This window comes from Dreissena polymorpha, chromosome 2 (genome assembly GCF_020536995.1).
Source record: "Dreissena polymorpha isolate Duluth1 chromosome 2, UMN_Dpol_1.0, whole genome shotgun sequence".
NCBI classification, from domain to species: Eukaryota; Metazoa; Mollusca; class Bivalvia; order Myida; family Dreissenidae; genus Dreissena; species Dreissena polymorpha.
This window is the reverse complement of record NC_068356.1, coordinates 48705182-48715647: the sequence shown is the minus strand read 5'-3', so window position 1 is coordinate 48715647 and position 10466 is coordinate 48705182. Positions and strand designations below refer to the sequence as shown.

Here is a 10466-nt window from a genome sequence, read left to right as displayed (position 1 = left end):
TACATTATTCGTGTATTCAACATGATCTTTTTGCATAGGAGATAAATGTCTTCATGCTGATTAGTTTTTAAAAACAGCTTTGACTAAGAGCTTGTGTCGTACGCATTTAAGTCTCTATAACGCTCAAAATCAACGAAAATTTCGTTAAGTATTTCGTAAAAAAAAAGTTAACACCTTAACAATCAGTGTTCCTTATAGCAATAGCCAAAATTTCAACGCTAGATGTGGTATGATTACATAGATTTTAGTAGATACAAAATGCTCGTTTTTATTTATTTGTGGCCACAATTAATTCCCGCGAATATATCTATTCATACGAAACACGAACACCATTTTAGTGTTCATGTGTCGTATGAATAGATATGCAAAAAAATATAAACGAGCGTTTTGTATCTACAAACATCTATTTTACCAGACCACATCTGACGTTGAAATTTCGGCAATTGCCATAAAGAACATTGATTTTTAATTGGTTAAGTTTATTTTACGATCAATTGTACGAAATTTTCGTTGATTTTGAATAGTAATGTTACTTTAACTAGTCACCGTATACGCAAAATGTATTGTTAGTCTATATGAATTGATGTGTTTTTATTACCTGGTCTTACATTATTTCAGGACTTGCATTGTATTTTGAAATCTAGTTATAACTTTTTTTACAATGTGTTTATCCATGGACATCGCCTTCCTGGGAACTTTACGAGTGTGGTTGACTGCAACAATGATGCTTACACTATTCACATGATTAATAAAGTATTTTCATCGTAAACTAATACACAATTTATCATTTTAAAGTTTTAATTTAAAGAGTTGGTGTCTTCATTATTTAGTTATTGAAACTTAACACTGTCGATATATAACACTCATATTCAGTGAAGATGTATTGTGAAATATTTGTTACTTGAAACGGGAAAAGCAAATATATTTATATTTAATATACATAATGTTTTCTTTCCAAGATACAAATATGCATAGTAATATGAATGTTTGTGTTTATGATTTGTTGTTTGTATATATCAGCATGTATATGGTGATGATTGATCAAAATTATTACACTTGTGTTTTGTCTTATGCCCATGTTTACAAATGTAATAAACCTGGTCGATCACACTTTTCAAACGATGTTCAACTTGAAATAAAAAACACTTAAAAACCCGTAGCCATTACCATATACAATTGCATCAATAAGAGAGGGAATAACACATTAATTTAATCGTCAACACCGTTCAACGGCAGTATATGCATTTTGTTCGACCCAATCGCTAGTTCCTCCAACCATGTTTTTAACAATATTGCTAACGTACTTGTATTCATTCGGACGGTTGAACGAACATTGAAGTTGACCGTGTAATTTATACAGATTGATTGGACGGATCGTAGGTGCAGAGAGGGTGTTCAGTCTATGGTGGACTAATTTTTCACTCACGTTTATTGAATTTTTTTGTGTGTAAGCGTTGTACCTTTGTGACGTCATTATATACGTAGTGAATTTATTGTTGAATTTATTACACAGTCTACACAATTCATTATGGCGAAGTTTAACTTACAATAAGTTCCAAACCGTTGACCAGTTTAAATTAAAAGTTTAACACACGAACATGAATTTTGCAAAATAGTGACCGATATTCCATTTCGGGACATTTGTACTGAATTGTAATTGTTTGGTTGTTTTATTGTTGTTTTTTTTTACAAGTTTGCTTTCAATAATAGAAGTTTAGTTATTTTCAGCTGAATATTGTTGTTTAATGCCACCCAAAAAGCTTTGTTGACAAGAAGGGAACGCTTGTCGCCCGTCCGTCAATCAGTCAGTCTGTCGATCAGTCAGTCATTCGGAACATCAGTGTGTCCGTAACAAGTTACCAGTACCCCTATTTGAAATGTGTGCCTCTATATTCATTTCAGGTCTATATCTTATATAATAATTATTTAAAACATTTCATTATAATGCCCTAATATGACTATGTATTTAGAAGATGTGCGAAAGACATACGTACATGTAAGTCATGCAGGATCAACATCAAGGTCATACTTCAAGTTCAAATTAAGTGTCTCTTATTCGTGTATTCTTACGGTGTCAAACTATGTATAACGTCTGGTGTATTTTTCAGGCCGGACCATAATTGCGTACAAATACGTACATGGACTCATCGAGTGTTTATAGTATTATAGTATTTATGGAATTTACGTATCCTTATGAGGTACGAAGAAACCCAATACTATGATACAACTTTAAGTAAGCAAAATACAATAATGTCAACAAAACTAAGGAAGTTTGCTAATGACATGTACAAAATAATTTCCCAAGTGTCAAGATAGGTTAGTGAACCATTGTGTTTTGCCGCATGACTGCAGGACGGGGTTATAAACAGTAAATCAACTATTGGCACAATAGTAAAATATTTGTCTGAGAAACTCTTGATGGCAACTTATGCTTGATAAATAAGCCATAGCTACGCGTGATTGAAAACAAACGTGTTTGTTAAATGGCGCGTATTACAATAACATGTTTTGATAAAAAAATCTATATGGCTGGAGTGTATTTCTTTTTGTGCAACTGTCTGTCATAATTAATCTGAAAAATCTCAGAGAAAAATTGTATTATTTAAAAAAAAAATGTGACATTGTGTGCACCCTATATTTTTGTTGTTTTTTGGGAAATGTAAATTGGTCTACAAAAAACAAACATTCGACCATGGCATGTTTCAATACTGCGAAATACACTTATCGGTTAGCATTCACTTTGTCAATAACTAAACGTTGTAATTATTGTAATAATACTTTTTCATTTCAAACACCGTGTTAATGATCTTAAATGGCTATTCATGATTAAAGCATATTTGTATGAGCAGAAATTAAAAATAGAGCTGACATAATCGTGTACGACAGAAAGAAACCTTGTAAAAAAAGTAAATCCAACCTAGCGCGAGTTATCTACAAAAAATACCAGACAATGGGAATATTTTCAATTAGAATTAAAAAATACAATTTCACGGATTTGCATATATTATCAATCTATCAAATTAAACATAAAACATTGTATATGGTAATCAACCAAGGTCATAAAGAAATTTAATCAAATTGTATTAAATTTCGGAAATTGATAACACTAAAATTACACTTTCATTGATTATTACATCAATATGTGGTCGATGTAATACATTACAAAATGACATACTTAGATATAGATATACATATATTCTGTGTAGAACATTGCTGCGTTTAAATATTTGTGCAGGACAATAAGGGCGTTTGATTTCAAATTAATATAAACATGGGATTCAATGTTATCTGGTATTTGCGATTCATTTTCTACCATGATACGCTTTGGAAACCTTAAAGACCTTGTTTCTTGAATGCGGTAAACATATTGCAACGGTTACAGTCAGTCGTATTATATCATCAATTTGGGCGTTGATCATGCCGCTGCATTGATATCTGCCTGATATAACGTTGCATGATATATTTTTCATATCAGTTCAACAAGAAGTTTTTATATCAGTCGATGATAGGAGGAAGGCCATATTACTCGGAATCAACTATAAAGGAATTGTTTTAGTAAACTCCAATCAGATTCAACAAAACTTTTTAAACCATAACATGCAACACAAACAGCATAAAACATGTTTTACAAATATTAAACGCAAGTGCTCGTGACGTCATTATCCACACGTCAAACGACAAAAATCATCTTCTTACCCGCTAAAATTGCAGCTTTTTAGCGATGTATTCGTAATGTCTTTAAAACCGAGAAGGTACAATGTAGAGGTATGATTAACAGAAAAAATGTTACTGCCTGATCTTTTTAAATATATCTGGAGGCCGTTTTATCAAAAGATCTTAGCATGATCTTACGTAAGATTCGTAGGATTTTGTCGTACGCTTATCGTAAGTACTGCGTACCGTTTTATCAAAGAAATCACAGCTAAGATGTCGTAAGATTTGTGCTTAAAGCTACGACTGGGTAAGACCACTCATAGCGTTCGTAAACCTTCGTAAACATGGCGGCCGCACGCGCTTTAAACGTTGGTCAACCAAGAGAGATGAGAATGTTTCGAGATAGAAAGGATTTAGCGATCTCCGTGATGGAGAAATAGTGATACTATTGGACGTATTTATGTTTGATAACGTTAAATATATTCGTTATATCATTCTCTGCATTAAACGTCCAAGGGAAATGAAATTTGTGATGTTTTGATAATTAGTTAGTTAAATAGGTAAGTATTTAGTTATCTTTATTCAATTTCTATCAAAACAAATGTTTTATGGTTTCTTTTGAAGTAAAACAGTTCATTTGTCATTAAATATTGAATGTTAACGGGTGAACTAGCATTCGGATATTTCACATTTCGGACGCTGCTATATAAGTTAGTTGTCGACGCAATATCCTGATATGCCTTTTGCGCATAAAGTTTTGAAGTTTTTTTCTATCTAATGAATAATAAATAATGCACTGTATAATGTCTGCAATATCTGCCCCAACGATTATAAGTCATAAACTTTGCAATCCCAACATTTGAATATCAATGCTCTGTCAATATTAGATTTATGAATATTAAAGTATAGTTTATTTGCAGATTCATTGAGATTATGTCAAAATGGCTTGGGTCAACACACACGACCGTCGACGCCTCTGTCTTTGTCCGTGGTTTGAAGGTATGACAATAAATAATGTGCTTTTATGGATATACCATTAGAGGGATTATGGCTAGTATTGGCTAGGAAAAAGTGGAATACTACTGTTATGATGATGCAAATATTTTATTTTACATCAATGCATTGCACATTACTAAAATATAATGTGTTTAATGTGCATACATAATTTTACTTTTAATTTCTTTCAACAACATAAAAGATTCAATTATATTTCTGTATGTGTGTATACACTGTATCAACAAATAAAATATGCATATCAATGATAAAATTTATACTTTAAATGAATTTAAGATTGCGTTAAGCTTGCGAACATCCTATAGCTACCTTCATAAACCGTTTAACCAATGATTTTTCCAACTTAAACTTAGCTTATTATAAATTTGTTATTAGACTTTTCTGGAAGAAAACCACAAGAGACACCTACTGGGGGAGTCCGGCTATCAACAATAGGTTCAACAATGCCCAGTCAAGTGTACTGTGGTTGATAGGGCTTTTGGACTGCCAAAGAGTAGATTTAGGTATGTAAACTTACTACATGTATGTTTACTTAGTTCAAAACAGTTAAACACATTCAGTTAATCGACATAAGACACCATTTAATAAGCACAAAATAAATCTCCCCACAAAATATTGGATAAAAAGTGTGATGCTTTATGCCTTTAATAATCTTTAGCGCATAATTTTAAACGTACACCGTGGAAAGCCGTAAGAATTGCACCTGTTCGTCCTCTGTGTCTGTATGTTCATCTGTGGATAGATTTTGCATAACAGCAACTGCTGAATGACCTTAATGTGTTAATGAATTGTAGCTGTACACAAATGTGTAATTAAATTTGTTTTGTTATTTGTTTTCAAGTTTTGAGCATATATACACAAGTTGTTTGTACTGAAGAAATTTGTCTTTTAATGACTGATGGACTTGTTTGTGTATCTCAATGTGACATGGGGGCATCAGTGAAGGAGACACATGCAGTTAAAAAAACCATTTGATACAGATTTTAAAGTTGCTTTCATATGCACGTGCATGTGTTGATAAAAATGGATGCCATAGATTATTGCAAATTTTGTTTTATGAATTTATTTCTTTACCCATTTTAGTCTTAAATTTAATTATTATCTGAAGATGTAAATCAATTAAATAAAATGCATAATAATCATTAGTTTTGATAATAAATTGGATATTGTAATTAAATCACTAGTTAATATTGATTGTTATTCTCTATTGACAGGTGTCCGCATAAAACTGGTGGTTGTTTATTCATGAGACTCGATGAGTGCTGTCAAGCAGTGGCTGCATGAATGCGCCTGCACAACTTATGCATAGATTAGCAGGTGCCACTGCCTGAACAACTTACTTAGGCACAAGAAGTGGATGACGTTGTGCACAGTCCACAACAGGACCAAAATGCAGCTTATATGGACAACGCATCATTAACTTATTTATGTAGTTGCTATTTTATGCTCACATGTGCACGGGTGCGTCAATGTGGTCAGTCTATGTTCGGAGACATGTGTTAATATTCAATATTTGACTCTTTGTTGATGAAAGATGGTCATTATGTTTCTGCTTATGATACAAAATAACTTAATAAGTTAATGATTTCTTGTCTATGAGCTGCTGCATTTCGGTGACGTGTGGTCAACATCTTTGTAAAAGTGTGGATATTGACAATTTCTGCCGTTCTTTTTTGGATTTTTTTCATTAAAGACACACTTTTTACAATAAGCATTTATGCAATGCGTACGATGATTACATGTTTCTTTTATAGTATAACAAAGTGAAAATAAATTCTACTCCTTTATTTAATTATCTTTGTAACATAACAATACAGGGTTTTCTCCAACAACTCTACAGCTAGGGAACAATGAAGTGGAACACTATCTGAAAATGAAATACATTTTATGTTAATAAAATTTGTATTTGTAAGACAAGTGATGAAATAAAAGGTTAACATTGTAACATAAAGAGATGTGGTTTCTGTTTGTTCTTTAAAGAGCATGTACTGTGTATACTGCACATCAGACAAGGTTCTGTTGGAACTAATAGTTTCATATAAAAAATTCTTGAGAATGAATTGTATTATTTATGTAAAGATGGATTGTTGATTCATTAATACACATTCATGATCTACACTTCATAAGTTAATTTTTAATTTTCATGGAACTCACATCTTTTTTTTCTTACCCACTCAAATGACTGGGCCTCACATGCGCTGTTTCGCGGATTTCCTATAGTGATTATATATGAATGAATATAACTCGTAAAATAAGATAAGTAATCCAATATGTTATTTTAGCTTATGTATACTCGTTAATTTATTTTCTACAAGTCCATGTAAAAAAAAACAATAACTTTTTTGTATTTACTAAAAAAAAAATATTCAATTGATTTTTACAAATGGTATTGTGAAATGTGATTAACCTTTTTTATGCTCCCCCAAAATAAATTTTTTGGGGAGCATATAGTCACCGCTTCGTCTGTCCATGCGTCTGTCTGTCCGTCCGTGCACAATTTTTGTCCGGGCTATTTCTCAGAAACTAATGACCGGAATTCAATGAAACTTTATGGGAAGCTTCACTACCAAGAGGAGATGTGCATATTATCAGCAGGTTCTGGTCGGATGATTTATTACAGAGTTATGGCCCTTTGAAATTTTCCATAAACTGTACATATAGTGCAATTCTTGTCCGGGCTATTTCTCAGCAACTAATAACCGGAATTCAATGAAACTTTATGGGAAGCTTCACGACCAAGAGATGTGCATGTTATCAGCGGATTCTGGTCAGATGATATTTCACAGAGTTATGGCCCTTTGAAATTGTCTATAAAAAATTATTGTCCCCCCTCCCCAACTACTGTGCCCTCAAAACGTTTCCTTTTATCTGAATATATAGTGCAATATTGTGACAAAAAACAACTTTGGGGAGCATCAACCGTCTCCGACGATTTCTTGTTTTTAAATAACATGTATTTAATAAATCACCATAATAACTTTATATATGAGTCGCGCTCTGAGAAAATGGGGTTTAATGCATGTGCGTAAAGTGTCGTCCCAGATTTGCCTGTGCAGTCTACACAGGCCAATCAGGGACGACATATTCAGCATGTATTATATGTTTCGTTTTAAGAAAGACTCTTCTTAGCAAAAATCCAGTTTAGGCAGAAAATTGTCCCTGATTAGCCTGTGCGGAATGCACATGTTAATCTGGTATGACACTTTATGCACATGCATTAAGCCCTCTTTTCACAGAGCGGGACTCATATGTAAGTATGCCCAATGTTTTCATTTTGGTATTTTGCGAAATTACTTCTATCTAACGATAAATATTCATTAATAAATATGGACAATCGATCTTTATGAGCTGTCATACATACAAACATGTACATTCAATGACAAAAAGATATTTTGATTTATGCATTTATTACAATTTGAAATGTATCTGTAACCAAGTTACTAAATAAATAACGATATTTATGTCACATAATTAATTTGTGATAATGATAACGTTGTTAAACCTTATTTATTTTATGTGTTTTGTAACATTGACACACCTACACGAATAAATGTGCTAACTTTATACTGTGTACTTGATTAATTATCTTACCAACTTTTGTTCAACTGATGTGATGGATGAGATCTCATCATTCACACATGGTTGTTGTTGTGCGTCTGAAAAGAAAGTACAAAGTGTTCAAATTCAAACATTCCACAGTTGAACGAAAAAAGTGATGAATGGATACCAAAAACCTAAATATAAGAAATAAATATGTTAAATATATGTCATAATATGTTAAAAAATATTTACATACATGAACTGGACTGGAATGTGTCAATAGAAAACAGCAAACACACAATACACAACAATTATTATTCCTAATGATTATTCCGTGCAAATTCATTAGAAATGTTTTATGTATAACTCAAAGTACAAAATTAACCTTTTGCTCCCAGTCTAACTTTCATTTTAAAAATCTTACATGTGACTGACCTTGTGAATTTTTTAATAATCATTTTGTGGTAAGAGTAAGTTAGTAAGTAAGGGTCATGAGATTTCATTTGTTAATATACCTTAAAGTCCGTCCATTTCTTGATAACTTTGTCTATCTTGGGGCTACACAATCAAATGCTGTTCACTCTGAAATTGAGTGATAGTTTTCAGGTTTGTGTTTACAATTGAAAAATAATTATAAAGCTATGTACACTGGGTAATAAAGTAAAATCTATGCCAAAAATAAATATACAGTGGGCATCCGTATATACTATCGCGGTGGTGTAGTGGATGAGGTGTCCGCCTAGCGATCGGGAGTTCGTGGGTTCGCTCCCTACTCGAGGAGCATTCTCATTATAAGTACGAAGTAGAAGAAGTACGAAAACAAATATATAGCGAAAGAAGCGGAAATGTGTAAGATTAGAATGTTCCTTGAAAAGAGAGATGCATTTACTCTAAAAACAAACATAAAAATAAATTGTTTTCTTCAAATGTGGGGCATAGAAAAATGTATTGATTGATACTCGAATACTCTTCTGCCAAAACATTAGATATAAACACACAATTACGATTTGTCATTTTAAAGGCTGACAGTTCCAAACGCCGGAAAATATGATTTCGTTATAACAGTACTTGCAACTAGAATTTTGAAAATAAATACATAAAATAAATGCATAAAACATTTCGATTCTTTGGTGTAAAATAACGATATGAATTTAATAAAAACTCAGAATCAATTACGAGACAAATTGACAGACATACACGCTACAATCTTTGAAGACATGAGTCATGATATTCCTACATTTAGTACTTCTATTAGTAAATCATAACTATCATTAACTACTTGCCTCTGTTTACGTTGTTTGCCATCTTGCTTTTTTGACATAAACGCGGGAAATCGTGTGAGGTTTTTCGACTGGTTCGCGATTTTCCAGATCGTACGCTTAACTAAAATCTTAGCTGCGACTCGATACTTACGACGGCGTTCATAAAACGGGTATTAGCGGATCGTAAATGAAATCGTAAGTCAAGGATTTAAGATAAGATCCGCTAAGATAATAGGTTTTTGTCACAATATTGCACTATATATTCAGATATAAGGAAACGTCTTGAGGGCACAGTAGTTAGGGGGGACACATTGCAAATTTCAAAGCGCCATAACTCTGTGAAAAATCATCCGACCAGAACCGGCTAATAATATGCACATCTCCTCTTGGTAGTGAAGCTTCCCATAAAGTTTAATTGAATTCCGGTCATTACAGTGATATTATGGGCATCTAGCAGTTTATAGGTGTCTATCGCAACCATTGTTTATTTCTGGTGTTTTCACTTCATATACACTTATATTTGTTAATGCAGCATCAACATACTAAAACGATATCCCGGAAAGAGAAAATAAATGCATTTGAATATCAGCCGTACTTTCGTTTGACAACTGATCATGCATGTACGATGTGAACCTACATGTAGTGCAGATTCTTTCATACGACACAAAGACACAATTTTGTTTAACGGATCATTTCGAATAAGAGGACTGGGTGAGTCACGTAATAATATCGAATATAAAATATATATTTTTATAAACAACTGGTAGCAAGATGAGTTGCAGATAATTGGTCAGTAACCACATGTTAACTAACTCTTTTGACCTGTGAATTCTTTTCAGCTCAATTCAACAGTGTAAAATGCCCATAATATCACTTTAAATAGTTTTTACCACTAAGTCGGCGTTTGTGTGGTTGTCATGAGTTATCATTTTCTGAAAACAATTGTGACGCGTGTTCTTCTATTCCTAATAATACTCCCCTGTTGTGAAGTGATAA

The 10466-nt window shown here is 32.6% G+C and overlaps 2 long non-coding RNA genes across 3 annotated transcripts; one reads left to right on the top strand and one right to left on the bottom strand.

The window, feature by feature from the left end:
- Nucleotides 1–3808: 3808 nt before the first annotated feature.
- Nucleotides 3809–6121, top strand: LOC127870375 (uncharacterized). 2 transcript variants are annotated; one of them, XR_008044782.1, is made up of 4 exons: nucleotides 3809–3885; nucleotides 4575–4653; nucleotides 5044–5171; nucleotides 5883–6121. It is a non-coding gene; the product is annotated as an uncharacterized LOC127870375 (long non-coding RNA). The 2 variants fall into 2 exon arrangements; XR_008044781.1 differs by lacking the exon at nucleotides 3809–3885 and having other exon boundaries at nucleotides 4269–4653.
- A 317-nt stretch (nucleotides 6122–6438) lies between these two features.
- On the bottom strand, nucleotides 6439–9061 carry LOC127870278 (uncharacterized). The gene is made up of 4 exons (XR_008044737.1): nucleotides 8724–9061; nucleotides 8260–8324; nucleotides 6839–6882; nucleotides 6439–6535 (listed from the first exon to the last, which is right to left on the bottom strand). It is a non-coding gene; the product is annotated as an uncharacterized LOC127870278 (long non-coding RNA).
- Between the last annotated feature and the right edge of the window lie 1405 nt (nucleotides 9062–10466).